Here is a 13685-nt window from a genome sequence, read left to right as displayed (position 1 = left end):
AAGTAATTTGTCAATCAACATTAGTACTGTAAAAAACAAACAGCTTTGTTGTTTCCATAGTGAAGTGAATTTCTCTGTAGGAGACATTATAAGTACAGAAATGACAGCACAATATTGTTTTAACAGGAATATATGCTGCTAAGGCTTAGAGTCCATTTTGGATGATTCAGATAAGTATTGCTATTATTTTTTTAACAAGATCTCAACCTAACTGTGTTTACTTTTAGTACTTCAGTATTCATCTGGTTCTAACATAGATGCTAGGGATCTAAATTCAAGCCTAGGAAGTTAAATAAATTTTACCTTTTTTTTTTTTTTTTTTTGAGATGGAGTTTCGCTCTGTCGCCCAGGCTAGAGTGCAATGGTGTGATCTTGGCTCACTGCAACTTCCACCTCCTGGGCTCATTTGATTCTCCTGCCTCAGCTTCCCAAGCAGCTGTGACTACAGGCATGTGCCACCATGCTCAGCTAATTTTTGTATTTTTAGTAGAGATAGGGTCTCACCATATTGGCTAGGGTGGTCTTGAACTCCTGACCTTGTGATCCGCCCGCCTCAGCCTCCCAAAGTGCTGGGATTATAGGCATGAGTCACCGCGCCCGGGCGGCTTTTTATTTGGAATAATTTCAGATTTGCAGAAAAGTTACAAAGGCAGTACAGAAAGTTCCTGTATACCCTTTACTTAGCTTCTGTTAACATCTTATGTGACCATGGCATGTTTATCAAAACTAAGAAATTTACATTAGTACAATACTGTTACATAAAGTACAAGTTTTATTTGGATTTCACCAGTTTTTTCCCATGAGTGTCATTTTGATATCCCAGGATCAAGCCAGGATACTACATCGCCTCTAGTCCTCTGATCTGTGAATTTCTTGGCTTTGTTTCTAAGGCTTTGACAGTTTTGAAGAACATAGCTTAGGGTTTTTGTTTTTTTAGAGCTAATATATCATGTGTAAATGACAGTGCTTGACACATACAAGGGCTTTCCTTTTCCACAGGACCTGCAGTTTCAAGTTTTCAGTTATTATTATTTTTTTTTTTCTCGGCTTTTTTTTTTTTTTTTTTTTTTTTTTAAGAGACTGGGTCTTGCTATGCTGCTCAAGCTGTATTTCAATTTCTGGGCTCAAGTGATCCTCCTGCCTCAGCCTCCCAAGTGGCTGGGACTAGAGGAACAGGCTGCTTTGCCTGGGTCCTGGTTTCAGTTATTTTATCTCTTGACTTAGGTCACCAAGAATCATCTGCTATCAATTTTAGCTTTTGGTTTATCCCTAAGGCTTTTACTTGCAACCAGCATCTAGTTAAACTTATAAAAATATAGATCAAAGGTCAGTAAACTACTACCCACAGTCCAAACCTAGCCCACGACTTGGTTCTGTAAATAAAGTTTTATTGGGACACTGCCACACCCATTCATTTATAAATAGTCTATAGCTGTTTATACGCTATGATGGCAGTGCTGAGTAGCTGCAACAGTGACTGTACAGCTTGCAAACTCTAAAATACACGCTCTCTGTTCCTTTACAGTAAAAGTTTGCTGATACTGGGTATAGATGGATGAAAAGAACCATGGCCTTTGGAAACTGACAGGTACAATACTATTAGCTAAACTACAAGCTGAGTTTGAATCTTGCCTTTACAGTGTAGTGACCACAGACAAAATGCTTTTAGTTTTTTGAGCCTTAGGTTCCTCACCTATAAAATGGAACACCACCATCTATTTTGCAGGCTAAGTGAATGTATGTAAACAAATGCTTACAGTGCTTGGCACATGGTAGGCTCTCAATAAATGGAGGCCATCGTTACCCTATTATTTTTATTAACAAACCATTTTACTTCTTTAAATTGTTTCACATTGCCTTTCACATCTCTGTATTTTCACATGGATTTCTAAGTTTTTGTTTCCTACTGTGTTCAAGCCCAAACCACTACTTCCAAGCATTATCCTTCTCTCTGTACTGAATACTGTTCATGTTTTTATTGACTATGTTATCCCAGAATAAAACTTAATGCCAGAATAGAGCCTGAAATATCATTACAATTATATCCCAAAGGATGTGAACATACGGAAATAATTCAAAATATACCATTTTAGAATAGTCTAGTCTGCAAAACTCTCAGCTGCACTGTTATACTTCCTTTTTATTAGAACTTTGTGAAAAACTTGGCGAGTTACCCATTTGAATAAAGATGGAGACAGGGATGGAGACAGGGATGAAGATGCAGACATGGATCTGCAAACTAAAAAATACGTTTCTATCTGTTTAAATCAATATTTACTAAATTTTTCCTAATTTATCTTTATAAACATACACCTTCCAGAATTAAGAAATAAGTCTAGTGAAGTACTGCACAGCAAATGAACTGAAAGATAATGTTCACCAGTTTTTGAGACTCATATCAGACAGTACACATACAGAATAAGCAGATCAAAGTTATCCTTACTAAATGTCACTATCTGGGCACATTCAACAGTTTTGTCTACATTTTCGTGTAGGTGTGTACTTCTTAAGTAACTTACTCCTACTCTCATACATAAAAATGCGTAACATACGTGAGAACAATCTGCAATCCCATGCTTCCAACTCTGAAGTCATTATTAATGCTAACAATTAGCCCTGAATAAATTATAAAACTAACGTACTGACCAAATTTTGTGGTCACTGCCAGTGACAGATGAAAAATCTCATAAATAACTTCTCTTTCCTTAGCAGTAGAGCCAAATCGTCTCCTCAGGTTTCTACAGATGTAATTTATTTGCATAATTTCTTTCCTCTTTTTTTAATAGCAAAAGAAACAATGCATTCTGTCTAAGTGCTTCCGTATGTGTGTCTGGTTAACATTTCCAGTTTCAGTGTTTCCTGAGAGGAAGTAATTCGAAGTGTGTTATCTAAACAACTCTAATAGGTCTAATCCAGGAAACTATCAGGGTTTTACTTTTTACTGCTCATAATGCCGCTCAGAATTAATATCCCATGGTCAAGAAACATTTTAAAACACTGACGTAAAATTTTAAGCTTGTGGACATGCACACATTCTCTCTCTCTCTCTCTGAAGGTTCTGGCAATAGGAAATCTGTTCTCTAACAATTGTTCTAATAACAATTGTTCAAACATGTAAGAGGTTAAAATTCCAACTCATAAGATAAAATCAGGAATGATCTGATTGATATATAGGTTATATAGACAATATTTGATTAGTATTATGTTATGTCTTCCCAAATTAAATTTTCATTACTCTTTATTTTAGGAAAATGACAGCAAATGAAAGAAAATTGCATTAAGAGTTAAGATAAATGTTAATCCTAGGGTATATATATATATATATATATATATATATATATATATATATATATATTTTTTTTTTTTTTTAACACAAAATAGGGCAAGAATGACAAGTACAATGGCAAAGGTTTCATTTGTGATGCCACAGCAGAGGGCTTGCCAACTGGTAGTTTTTCAGAGGGCCCAAAATCTCAGATGACAAAAAAAGCACAGCTATCTTCAAACATTGAAATAATTAACCTCGCAATTGTATCCAATTTATCATTCTGAATGGATCTTGAAAATAATGACATCTGACTCACCCTAAAGGAAACATATAATTTTGAAAAACTGGAAAATAAAAAGTGGCTATATCTAAATACATTCCATTTTCATTTTAAATATCCCTTTTCACATCTGACGAAATTCAGGTTGCGCAGGAATCAGTAATTTCTGACCTCTCTGGACCATAGCCAAGAATGAGGCAGTGAGCTAACCAAAACGATGGGATGTTGTTGACGTTAGGGCTTATGGTGAAAGCCTGTGAGGTCCTTAAATCAGTGTACTGATTCCTAAAACTCCACTAAACATGATTGCCAATTTACAGCCTTAGCAAAACTGAAGTGAAAAATTAAACTAAAAATAGGGACTGTTAAGAAAGATATTCTGAAAAAGACACAAGAGGCAAACAAGACAACAAACCTTTCAAGGTTTTTAAACAAAAAAATTTAAAAAAATTAAATTATGAGACCATAAAATATCAAATTCTCAGGGCTGATGGTCTTTACATATAAAGGCAAAAGTTATACTCATCTCAAGTGGGGCTGAGTGCTTTCATCAATTATAAAACCGGAGACAGTGGCAAGTTTAAATTTTGTTCAAGTACTGTCTTTAAGATAGTAGAAAATGTATTATAAAATACTGAAAGGAAATTATAGTCATTTTGGACAAAATTCTGTTAACATTCACAGTTACTCCAAAAACTGGCTAGTTAGAACTACTCATGCCCTAAAGACTCCAGAGAGTAGGTAGAAAATGCTGGAGCAAGTAATTCTTACCCATTTTGAAAAATCACAGGAAAAGATGGTCTCTCTGACATTATTATTAACTTAAAACGCATGATTCTTTTTCTGAATTCTTGAGATGGAAACTAAGAATTACATTTTAAACAAGGAATGGTGAGTTACAACTGAACTACACTCTGGAAACAAAACAAAAAACCCCGAAGAATACTAAATGTTTCAGTACTACTAGCTTGTATGATTTTACAGGACAACCACAGGATGGCCCATGTACGCAGAGCAAAGTCTACTAATAAACTATTTTTGTGTTTTCAAAGACAAAAAATGACCAGGAGGATGGCAGAGCATAAGTAGTTATAACAAGAGTAGAATCACAAGCGGCCCAGTCTGTAGTTTTTTCTGCTAAAATGAATAAAGAAAGTAACATAGGCAGGGCGCAGTGGCTCACACCTGTAATCCCAGCACTTTGGGAGGTCAAGGCAGGCAGATCACTTGAGATCGGGAGTTTGAGACTAGCCTGACCAACATGGAGAAACCCTGTCTCTACTAAAAATACAAAATTAGCCAGGCATGGTGGTGCATGCCGGTAATCCCAGCTACTCGGGAGGCTGAGGCAGGAGAATTGCTTGAACCCGGGAGACAGAGGTTGTGGTGAGTTGAGATTGCGCCACTGCACTCCAGCCTGGGCAACAAGAGTGAAACTCCGTCTCCCCCCCGCCCCCCGCCCCCCAAAAGAGAAGGCACAGTCTAACTGGTCAGCAGAAGTGAAAAGTCTTCATTTTTTCAGCACTTTTTCAGATGGCAACTTTTAAAAGTGTAACTAATATGTTAAAATAAAAGGCACATGGATTGCATCAAATCTACGACTTTAGAAAATATATTGGCTGCTTTTCAGTAACTTGGAAGTCTTGGAAGACATTCAGAGTTTGGTATCAAGTTGCATTAATCATATTAAACTTTAAAATCTGTGCTTATTTATTCAGCAATGCATTTTAGTCATGTCGGTGTATCTTTAACACTGCTTCAAGCAACAATATAAGACCCCAACCTCTGGTCTGGCTGTTTTATTAATACTGGTTAGCACTCTAAAAATTGTGGGTTAAGACCTTATGGAGTTTGAAGGAGTTCATTCTGACATGTGATGTTTAAATTATCAGAAACTACATTGATATTGATAGAGTGAAAAGATCAAAATAAGTGTGAACAAATGTGAACATGAAAGAGCCAATCCTCTAAGATGGATCCTGAATGGCTAACCGGGTCTAAATTTAAAAGACAGCCAACCAACCATTTGCTGACTGGAGGTCACACATGTGCTCTGAGCTCCTGGAAAACCCATGCTTCCATTCAACTTTGGGACTTTCAGAGCTAATGCGAACCAACCAATTAGAACTCACCAGCCTCAGGCAATCAGGGCTCAGCAGCACTAACTAATTGTGTTTCAATCCTTCATTTGCTATATGGACCTGACTGAGAACTTGAGTGGGCACTGTTGCTATAAAACCCGGGACCCTCCCTTTGTTCTCTGAAATTGCATCTTCATTTTACACTGAAGGCTATCTCTCCACAGTCTGCAAATTGTTCACTGGAGGAGTCTTTCCTTCAAATTCCTATTTCAGAGAACTTTTGTTCATATAAGCTGCAAGATTTTATTTTTTAAATACTGGCACCATACTTTACTATTAATAAGATATAAAAAGGTACATGTATAACATTCATAAAAGCTGCCAAATCCTGTGTGTCAGACCATAAATGTTTCAGAAATACAAATGACAGGATTTTGGTTATACTGCACTACATGCCATAATGATTGAACATGTTTGTATTTTTTAAAAAGGACAATAAATTAAACTGTACAAGCTATTGTGTCAAAGTGAAAGTACATTCTGATCACAATCTTGGGCCTTATCTCAAATCCACAGAGTGTGATGGAGCAGAGAGGTGAATGGATTGTATTAGGAGACCTGGTTTCTATGTTGGGCTTTGCTGCTGAGTCATTTTGTGGCTTCACATGAATCAGTGAAGTCAGCTAACACAGCTGTTTCTCAGTTTTCATATTTGCTAAAAGAAGTATGATTAGGCAACGTGGAAGGGCCTTTCCAGATCTCAAATGTGATGATTATAACAACTCAAAGTCTGTAAACTTCCTAGTCCTGTTGGATAATTTATATAGTATTTTATCATTTTACTCTTGGTCACGTTTCTTAGTATTGCAAGACTCTAGTTTTTTCACTTAAGTTCTCTGAAACTTATGTTTTCTCCAATTAAAAAGAGGCACCTCTGGGTATACATACACAATGGAATACCATTCAGCTTTAAAAAGGAGGAAAATCATGTTATCTGTGGCAACATGAATGAACCTGGAGGGTATTATGCTAAGCAAAATAAGCCAGGCACAGAAAGACAAATACCACATGGTCTCATTTATATGTGGAAACTAAAAACATCACACTCATAGATACAGAGAGAATGGTGGCTGTGAGAGGCTGGAGAGTGGGGAGAATGGGAAGATGCTGGTCAAAGGGTACATGTTCCAGGTAGAATGGGGGAAAATAAGTATTGAGAGGTGATGGAAATGTTAATTAGCTTGATTCAACCATTCCACACTGTATACGTGTATCACAGCATCACTTTATCAATATCCAAAGAAAAGGTACCGCTGAAATCCTTCTCCCCACATCACAGTGGCTCTGCTGCTAGGCACTGACACCCCAGCCCACAGCAGGTACCAAAGCAGTTAATCAGAAGCTGATATGCTGGTGACAGGGCTGTCACCTCAGCTCCTGGCCAGACGATGCACACAGTACGGAAGTGGTTCTGAAGAGGTCGAGGCAGGCAGAGGCGGCGACTGTATACCACATCTGACTGAACTTCACATTCCTGAGGGGGTAACTTTCTCTAATGGAGACAATGTAAACTTGTTACTTTGCCTCTGGGGAAATCTATGCTGGAACAGCTGAAAGTATGGCTCTCACTAGCTAGCTGGAGCTAAAATAGCAACATTATAGTATCCAGATTAGGGTATTTGGGCTCTCAGACTTGAGAGTCGTAATTTTAATGTAGAAAGCTTCTGGATTACATCAGTGAAGACAGGATGCCTCGGACCCAGTGCCAAATCGAAGGCCACCCTTTTCCCCCTCTCTCTCTATAACTGTCACAGTAAAGATAGAACTTAAATTAAAACTTAATTGGTTAGTCATTATTTTGATGGCAGGAAATGCAGGCGGGGTAAATTTTCTCATCTTTATTGGGCTGAGTTTGAAAGGCTGGAAGACATTTAAAATAATTCAGTAGTTAGTAGTGTAGTAAGGTCTCCAAAAAAGTATTTGAAGTGAAGGGGTATTTCGAAACCACAACAAAGAACAGCTACTATGTACTGAGTTGTTAACAGTAAGTCACTAAGGAGAAAGTATTACATAAAGAGTAAGCAGGCCAGGCATGGTGGCTCGTGCCTGTAATCTCAGTATTTTGGGAGGCTGAGGCGGGAAGATTGCTTGAGGCCAGGGATTCAAGACCAGCCTGGGCAACATTGTGAGATGTTCATCTCTACAGAAAAATTTTAAAAATCAGCCAAGTGTAGTGGTGCATGCCTGTAGTCCTAGCTATTTAGGAGGCTGAAGCAGGAGGATCACTTGTGCCCAGGAGTTTGAGGCTGCAATGAGCTATGAGAGCGCCACTGTACTCCAGCCTGAGTGACAAAGCATGTTTCTTAAAAAAAAGAAAGAGGGAGAGAGAGAGAGAGAGAGAGAGAGAGAGAAATAAGAGAGGTGAAAAAAAGAAACAGAGAAAGAGGGAGGGAGAGGAAGGAAGGGGAGAGGAGGGATAAGAGAAAAGAGGCCAGGCACAGTGGCTCACCCCTGTAATCCCAGTACTTTGGGAGGCCAAGGAGGGTGGATCACTTGAGGTCAGTTCAAGACTAGCCTGGCCGACATGGCGAAACCCCGTCTCCAATAAAAATACAAAAATTAGCCAGGAATGGTGGCGCACACCTATAGTCCGAGCTACTCGGGAGGCTGAGGCAGGAGAATCACTTGGACCTGGGAGGTGGAGGTTGCAGTGAGCTGAGATCACACCATTGCACTCCAGCCTGGGTGACAGAGTGAGACTCTGTCTCAAAAAAAAAAAAAAAAAAAAAGAAAAAGAAAAGAAAAGAAACAGAAGGAGTAAGTGAAATAATCTTAATCTGTGGTGGGAATTTTTTAAATGTGAAACTAAACTTTTTATGATTTTATGTTCTGAACCAAGGATTGGCAAACCTTACCTTACAGGTCAAGATAGCAATAATTTTAGGCTCTATAGGCTATATAGATATATATATCTATATATTTTGGGTTGGATAATCCTTTGTTATGAGAGCCTGTCCTGTGCATATAGTCTCCGCTGCAACTACTTAATTGTGCTGTTGGCATAAAAGCAGCCATAGACAATACATAAACACATGGACATGGCTTTGTTCCAATAAAACTTTATTTACAAAAACAGGCAGTTTGCCCACAGACTAGCTTGCCAGCCCCCTTATTAGACATTTGCAAAGTACTTGAGTGCATTACTTTACTTAATTCTGATGACAAATCTATGAGGTGGGTAGTATCAGTTCCATTTTGTAGGTGAAGACACTGTGGGCTCAGGTTGTGTGACCCACCCATGGTCAGAGTCAATGCCTAGGGCAGGGTTCTGAACTCAGCTCTGAGTTCAGAGCCTGAGCCACTACACAGTCCAACTCACTCTTTAGATCATGGTGGCCTGCTTGGAGAAAAATATATGGCTTGAAAATTGTTAGTGCAGCTGTTTTTATTATTAAAAGGAGGGGTATGAGCCTTCAGTTGGAATGGGCAACTCAGAAAGAGGACATTTTCTGACTTTGGAAGTAAACATGAGAAGAAAGGTGGTTAATGAAAAAACGAAGAGAGATAAGAGAGAAAAAGCCTATTACAGTTTAAAAAAAACCCCCACAAATATGCAGGAAAGCAAGTAAACAAAAACAGTATTCTTACCCTGAAAACTAAAAACCAGATGGATAAAGAAAAAAAATGTGAAAGAGACAGGTGACTGCTATTCCCAAAACATGGAATTCCTTTAGCTTTGCAGGGATTAGAGGAGATATAAACAAATGATCAGTGAGAGGTATCCTGCCCACATAGCCTTTTATTTTCTTGACTCTCTCATCTCCATTTTCTGTTTCTACTACCTCAGCTGCTCACTCAAATGGACATACTTAGATTGGAAAATAGAGCTACTCCTGTCATTACTGACCTCACTGCCTAAAGTTAAATTTCAAGAGTTTTATACTCTACCACCACCTCCTATTTCGCATCTCATTTTCTCAAACATATCTATCTCTTAAGTCCAATTTTCATTGGGGCTACACTTCTATTCACACTTGGTTAGCCAGTAGCGATTCTTCTTTTTTTGTTGTTTTTTGAGATGGAGTCTCACTCTGTCACCCAGGCTGGAGTACAGTGGTGCAATCTCGGCTCACTGCAACCTCTGCCACCCAGGTTCAAGTAATTCTCCTGCCTCAGCCTCCCGAGTAACTGGGATTACAGGCGGGCACCACCATGCCCAACTAATTTTTGTATTTTTAGTAGAGACTGGGTTTCACCATATTGGCCAGGCAGGTCTCGAACTCCTGACCTCAAGTGATCCATCCGCCTTGGCCTCCCAAAATGCTGGGACTGCAAGCATGAGCCACTGCACCCAGCCCCCAGTGAGGATTCCATGGCTCAGTGCGACCTGTCACTCACTCTAGGGAACACTCCATCAACATCTTTTCTGATCTCTGCTATATTCACTGGGAGAACCTCAACTCTGATTAAACTCAGCTCCTCTTCTACTTTATACCTGCATCGAGGGAGCTGAAAATGGCTGCAAGAAAGAAAGGGTGGTGCTGAGTAATCTCACTTGAAACTTACCTTGACAAAACTCTAGGACCACCCCACTGTACTGTCCTGGTTAACTCACTTTCCAGTCTCAGAGCTGATTATTATTTGCTTCCTATCAAGGCCACCAATGACCTTCACATTTTGCTAAATTTTATGGTTAGTTCTCAGTCCTCATCTAATTCAATTACTAAGTAGCATTTGACACAGTTGCTCATTCCTTCTTGAATCTTGGCTTCTGGGACACAATATGCTCCCAGCCATCCTCCTACCTCACTGCTATCCCATCCAGTCTTCTCTTCTAGACCCCTAACTGCTGGGGTACTCCAGGGCTCAGTCCTCAGAGCTCTTCTCCTTTTAATCTTGTCTGTAGGTTAATGCTTCTCAACCTTGGCACTACTGACATTTTGGGTTGGATAATCCTTTGTTATGAGAGCCTGTCCTGTGCATTACAGAACGTTTAGCAGCAACCCCACCTTCTACCCACTAGATAACAGTAACATCCTCCACCCCGCAGTCATGACAATCAAAACTGTGTACAGACACTGCCAATGTCCCCTGAGGTACAAAGTCACTCCTGGTTGAGAACCACTGGTATAGGTAAAATCAACTAGACCCGTGGCTTCAAATGTCTTCCAGAAGATGATGAGTCCCAGCTATATATTCTGAGCCTATTATCTAAGCTCCTGGCCTGCAGATCCAACTGATTCTTGGTATCTCCACTTGGAGATAGTATTAATGCTTGTTTATGTATTTATCTTCTACCTCCCCTACTAGACTAATTTCCATGCAGTGAGGGACTTGCATATTCACCATTCAGCCCCAGTGCCTGGAGTAGTGCTGGGCATATAGTAGGTGCTCAAAATATATGTGCTGGTTAAAGAATTAAACACTTAATACATATGAATTCATTTCATGCAGTTAATCAATGATGGGGGCAATCAAGCAGGTAGTTTTCAACACATCAAGGTATCTTTTAAAGACAAATTTTAGTTCCAAATTAAAAATAACGTTTCATTTTTAAACAAATGTATAAATAGTACTAGTATTCGCCAGTACATTTAAAATTTGAAGTTTAAATTTTGCTACAGTTTGGGAAGAAACCCAGAACTAGAGTTCCCATTCTTTCAATACTTTTGCTTTATTTTATATTCTCATTATGATTAATTTCAGTTTGGACTTGCAAATACATATATCAAAATACATATGTATATTTATTTCTAATAATAATTATGTCTTTTGACTATCATGATGCCAGATAACTATCAATTTTTAACTGCAAGTGCTTTTCTCAGTGGTTTATCCTTTTGGTTTAATTTATGCTGTATCTGAAGTAGAGGACAGAGGGTGAAATCTTCTAAGGAGGTTTGAAATCTTTCTTTAAAAAACTGCTTCTTGGATAATAGCTACATTTATGAGTAAAGAGTATTGTTTTTAAATTTTTCCTACCTTCTCCATCAGAATAACCAAAATCCCATTTCTTTAACTCCTCCCCTGCTTAGTTCTTAGTTCTCACACAGACAATAATCCAGTCTTTTTTTTTTTTTTTGAGACAGAGTCTCACTCAGTCACCCAGGCTGAAGTGCAGTGGTGCGATCTCAGCTCCCCGCAATCCCTGCCTCTTGGGTTCAAGCGATTCTCCTGTCTCAGCACCCCCACAAGTAGCTGGGATTACAGGTGTGCGCCACCAGCCCAGCTAATTTTTGTATTTTTAGTAGAGATGGAGTTTCACGTTGGTCAGGCTCGTCTCGAACTTCTGACCTCAGGTGATCCAACCGCCTCAGCTTCCCAAAGTGCTGGGATTATAGTCATGAGCCACCATGCCCTGGCTTAATCCAGTCTATTTTTAATTAAAGAAGACCATGACTTCCAGCCTTTATTTTTAGTCCAGGTAGTATCCAGACAAACTTTTCGATAACTATCCTTAGTTTATTTATTTACTTGTGTGTTTATCACTAAGCACAAAACCTTTTGTGTATATCTTTATGTAAATTTCCTGAGGTTCCTATAACAATCCTTCTTTGAACAGAATTGAATAAATGACTCATGCAAGCTAGAGGTGATGGCACCTTAAAACTCCATAAGTAACAGACTAGAAATATTAAATATTTATGTTTGCACAGCACGGAACTCAACCCAAATCCAATTAGTTTTATGGATGCTATAAGCTCACATTTCACACACTTAACTGTGCCTTTGAACTCTTAAATGATATTCTCTATCAAACACATTTTAATGAATACATTCAGTCATGGTACTCTATATTTAAAAAAGAACTCTAACAAAATGTATAAATTTCAGTATTATCCTCTCAGTCATTCCTGATTTAATACAAATTCACCAAGAAAAGTTGCTAAAGGCATTTTTAAAAAACAGTATACATGAGCAATATGTGACCAAAGATGGAAATGCTGCATTTTAATACTGGAGAAAATCTTTAAAAATCACTTTAAAATTTACATTTGATTTCTTATTATTAGCAAATGAAATATTTTTCTAGAAAGGAGTTTAAAACTACTAACTTTCCTTTCTAAAAAAAACTTCTTTTTTTCATTTAGAGAATTCTAAATATGTTTTAGGGAGAAATTTAAATCATATCAAAACACTAAAGGAATAGGATTTAACTTCTGACCAATGAGTCTAGGTATGTTTAAAAATGAACATGTTTGCACAAGTTTTCACTGTAAACAAATGCAAGCTGTCTTGACCGCTCATATACTAGGGCCACTGAAAAAGTTAAAAATGATAAATATTTTTGTATGTAAGCATAATTTACTTAGTAAAGATTTTTACAAAATATAAAATCTCACTCATCTTAATAATAAAACTAAAAGAGCGTAGACCAAAGCAGCTGTATTTGAGAACTGGAAGAAGAAATGACTTAGCTTAGACAATGAAATGGGCAGAACCATTTCTCCAATAAGGGGCTGTTCTGGACATCTCCTCCCTTTCCTGAAGAGTGTGGGTGGAGTGACTCATCCACAAAGACACTGCTGCATTCTTGGGCCAACAACACACCATGTAGTCTGTTTTTCACATAGAGTGGATTTCTAAGAAACAGGAATCTTGCCCCGCTAAACCTTGAAATGTTCCGAGAATGTGATTTAGGTGGACTTTGGGCTGAAATGACATTAAGGAGAAAACCCCTTCAATGTGAACACTTTCTAAAGTGTTTTATAACTGTGGGTATTGCTGGAGAAAAAGTAGAGGATTTGCAGGCAACACGATGGGCCTGGTTGGTGGCTTGCTTCTCTGGTCAGTCCCTCTTCAGCAGCAAGGCTAGTCAAAGAACCTCGCTCAACATCTGGACGGGGACTGTACTGTCCCTTTAAGAATGCAGAACAAATGGAGCACAGCAAACACGATATAGCTTTTCTCTGGGCGACATCAGTTTTCTTTGTGTATAGTGAAATAGATAGTCCGCAAAAAATGGAATGAATACATGCTGACTTCAAGCAATGCTTAGACACCTATTCTTTCTCTGTATTTTTTTCTTTCTTTCTTTTTAAAATAAGTGCTTGGT

The 13685-nt window shown here is 38.4% G+C and overlaps 1 protein-coding gene across 9 annotated transcripts in view; it reads right to left on the bottom strand.

Annotated features, from left to right (window-relative positions):
• The window catches only part of GAREM1 (GRB2 associated regulator of MAPK1 subtype 1), a 319538-nt gene that overhangs the window by 150013 nt on the left and 155840 nt on the right, over positions 1 to 13685 (bottom strand). The window lies entirely within an intron of this gene.

The sequence above is a fragment of the Macaca fascicularis genome, chromosome 18, assembly GCF_037993035.2.
Source record: "Macaca fascicularis isolate 582-1 chromosome 18, T2T-MFA8v1.1".
Lineage (NCBI taxonomy): Eukaryota > Metazoa > Chordata > Mammalia > Primates > Cercopithecidae > Macaca > Macaca fascicularis.
The sequence above is the reverse complement of the archived record's forward strand: the minus strand, read 5'-3'. Positions and strand labels throughout refer to the sequence as shown.